Raw genomic sequence first — 3,543 nt, 5'->3', positions numbered from 1 at the left:
GTTCCTCTTAGCTACCCAGTAACTTGCCATTTATTAAGTGGCTCATCTTATTTCTTCTTCCAAACTGCATCACCACAGACTTGTGAGGTGTAAATACCTCCTGTAACTACTCATTCCCATAATCAAACCGTTTAAATCTTCATGTAATATGCAATCAAGTTCACTATTAACCACCTACAAATCCTTGTGTCATCTACAAATTTCCTGAATACTCCCTACACGTTTTCAACTATGTCATTTACGCATATAACAGACCATAACGTGCCAGAACTAATTATTATGGGATACCGCTGGCGTTATTCAATAGTCAGACATTATTAGCCAGCATCCCACCACGGTCTTTTGTGTACTTTCAAAAAGCCAGTAGCTCATCCATCTCGTCATGTTTCCCTGGCCTTCACGTGCTTTAACTTTCTCAAACAGTCTCCCTTGTACACCTTGTTAAATGCTTTGTTAAAATCCATGTAAAATATGTCAACTGCACTTCCCTCAGTCAACACATCATAAAATGCTATCAAAGCCATGCTGACTATTTCTAATGAACTCATGTTTTCATTTAAGATGCATCTAGGCAGATGTTTGAATGGGCAGGGAGCAAAGTGATATAGACCCTTAGAAACTGGGTGACAGGTTTAGATAGAGGATCCAGATCAGTGTCAGCTTGGAGGACCGAATGGCCGAATCGCCGAATGGTTCTTTGTTCTTTGTTCCCTTTCCAAATAGCTCGCAATTCCCACTTTAAGGAATTTCTCCAATAGCTTCCCTACGACTGAGTAACTATCAGTAGTTCATGATGCATTTCTACTGTCTTTCTTTAAAAATGGAAACACATGAGAAGTCACCTCGTCCTCTGGTACTACCTCCTTGGCCAGAATGGAACCGAAAAAAATGACAGAGACCCTGAAATTACTAGCCTTCCCTCATACAGCGTCCGGGCACTCAATAAATCTGGGTGCGGATATTTGTTTGCCTTTAAGTCCGTTGGAACATCTAATCCCTCTCCATTTCCTATGTCGAACTGTGCAGGTTCCCCACAGTCGTTTTCCCAAATTCATACTTATGTTTTCATATTGTAGAGCAAGGACTGAAAATAAGTTTCTTTTTAACATCGTTCAAATACCCCGAGTCTTCACATACAGATCGTCCCTTTCTCCATAATATATCCTACTCATTCCCTGCTAAATTTCTTACCTTTAATATATTAATAAAATATCTTCAAATTCCCGCTGAACGTTTTCGTAAGTCGTTTCCTCATGCCCACTTTTTGCTCATCTGATAGCTTTACTAAGTTCCCTCTGCACTTTCGATATTCGTCAGGGACACAACTGAATTGCTCCTTTTAAACTTCCTAAAAGCCTTTCTCGTCTACCACATCCTATCGTGAATGGTCTCTGTATTAATTATGCCCACATTTTGCTCTAAAAGGTACCTGTTGGACCTGCAATCTCCCCTGCCATGCTTTTAACGCACAGGACTACCACCCCCACAACTGCTCTGCTAAAGGCAAACCCAAAAGGTGCTGTTCAGCCAACTTTAATTAGATCCTGCTTTATTTTAATACGGTATGCCTTCCCCACATATAAAGCCGTCTCTAATTGCAATCTCCCTCTACATTTGTACGCTCTACATTTGGAAATGTCACGTCTAGTTCGTGATACAATTTCAGAGGGGAAGTAGTGAGGCTCCGCTAAACTGTTGGTGATGCCCATTTTTTGAATTATACGCATACCTTTTGTCACTATCGTCCTCTCCAAAACATGGTTTCAGAGACGATCTGTTGAATAATCCTTTGTGTTCAAGCCAACATACCTCTCCCTCTCTCTCTAAGCATCGCAAAGAGAGCCAATCTGATCATAACTACATTGATTTTGTTTGGCGCTTTGTCTGTCGCCACACTGGATGAATTTTTTACTCACTGAAGTAAGGAAACTGTTCAATTTTCAGCACAGTTGTTCCTCCATGACGTTAAATATTGTAGCGTTAACCATTCTGTTCGCTTCTAAATGTTGAGTAACAAAAGGAATGCGTTTTTTGCAGTAATAGCTTCAATGGAGATTATTCTCATTCTAAAGCTTGTAATGCAACACTTCTTTTCTTTTGAGACACCAACATCAACCACGTTATTATTGTTGGTAATATTCTGGTCATTGTTTCTACTAAAATTAACAGATAGTTACAAACTATTAACAATTACTTTATTTTGCGTTTAGCCTGTGCTGATTTGTTTATTGATGTATTCTCCATGAACCTATACACTATTTACACAGTGATTGGCTATTGGCCTTTGGGTCCAGTGCAATGTGATTTATGGCTCGCTCTAGATTATGTTGCCAGTAATGCCTCTGGTATGAATCTCCTTGTGATTAGCTTTGACCGATACTTCTGTGTGACAAAGACTCTCAGTTATCCAATGAAAAGAACGACCAAAATGGCAAGGATGATGAATGCAGCTGCTTGGCTGCTCTCATTTCTCTTGTGGGGTCCTGCCATTTTCTTTTGGCAGTTTGTCGTAGGGGAACGGACAGTCCAAGAGGGTGAATGTTATGTGCAGTTATTCTCTATTCCAGCTCTTACCTTTTGCACTTCTGTCATCGCTTTCTATCTTCCTGTTACTATAATGGTAATTTTATATGTGAAAATATCTCGTACCAGTAACAGTCCAATCATGAAAAATAAAGTAGAATCTGGACAAATGAAAGACAGTGTTTTCCATGGAATATCCCAACTAGTACAGGATAAAATAATAAAGTTGAATGATTACACTAGCGCAAAAGCTAAGTATCAGTTTCCACATATCAAAAGACAAGATGATGAAATGAATGTAAACATAACAACTGACAATTATACACAAGAGGGGAAGGGGCAGCAGAATGAGTCATTTTGACTTGGGGTTCTTTCATTGAACAAGAATTGAAAAATGGGGGTAAAATGATTATTCTACTCAAAATGGTTTCAGAACTAACAACTCCAAACACACTTTCATAAATATACTTGGAAAATTTGAAAAGAGAAATATTGGTAACAGTAGGGCCAAAATGGCGCCACGAGTTTTCGGGAAGAAAATGAATGAAACGCCGATAAAAGACTCGTATAGGACCGTGAAAATTCGAAAGACGAAAGTTAAGAAGCCAAATACAGTTGCAACCCGAGGGGAGAAGGTGACAAGAACAGTCTCGCCTATCCTTTTGGTATTTATCATCGCGTGGAGCCCATACTTTATTATCGTGCTCATTAGCACGTTCTGTTCCATCTGCATCCCCAACGAACTGTGGACTATTGGATACTGGCTTGCTTACATCGACAGTACTATCAATCCACCTTGATACAAATTTTGTAACGCTACATTCAAGGAAACCTTCAAGTATCTTCTGCTGTGTCAGTACAAAAAGAGCACTTGTACCACAAGATAAGAAAAAGCTCCAACAACACGTTTATATGAACATGTTGATAATGGATTGATTCACCAGATAATTTAAAAATAAAATGATACATGTACATTAAATAAAGTAGTCGTTCACCTTCAGTAGATCACAACCACGCCTG

At 39.2% G+C, this 3,543-nt stretch overlaps 1 pseudogene; it reads left to right on the top strand.

The window, feature by feature from the left end:
• Positions 1-2,884, top strand: part of LOC122541225 — a 5,773-nt pseudogene extending 2,889 nt beyond the window's left edge.
• The last annotated feature ends 659 nt before the right edge of the window (positions 2,885-3,543 follow it).

This window comes from Chiloscyllium plagiosum, chromosome 37, assembly GCF_004010195.1.
Source record: "Chiloscyllium plagiosum isolate BGI_BamShark_2017 chromosome 37, ASM401019v2, whole genome shotgun sequence".
Taxonomy (NCBI): Eukaryota; Metazoa; Chordata; class Chondrichthyes; order Orectolobiformes; family Hemiscylliidae; genus Chiloscyllium; species Chiloscyllium plagiosum.
This window is presented reverse-complemented; position numbering and strand designations above follow the sequence as displayed.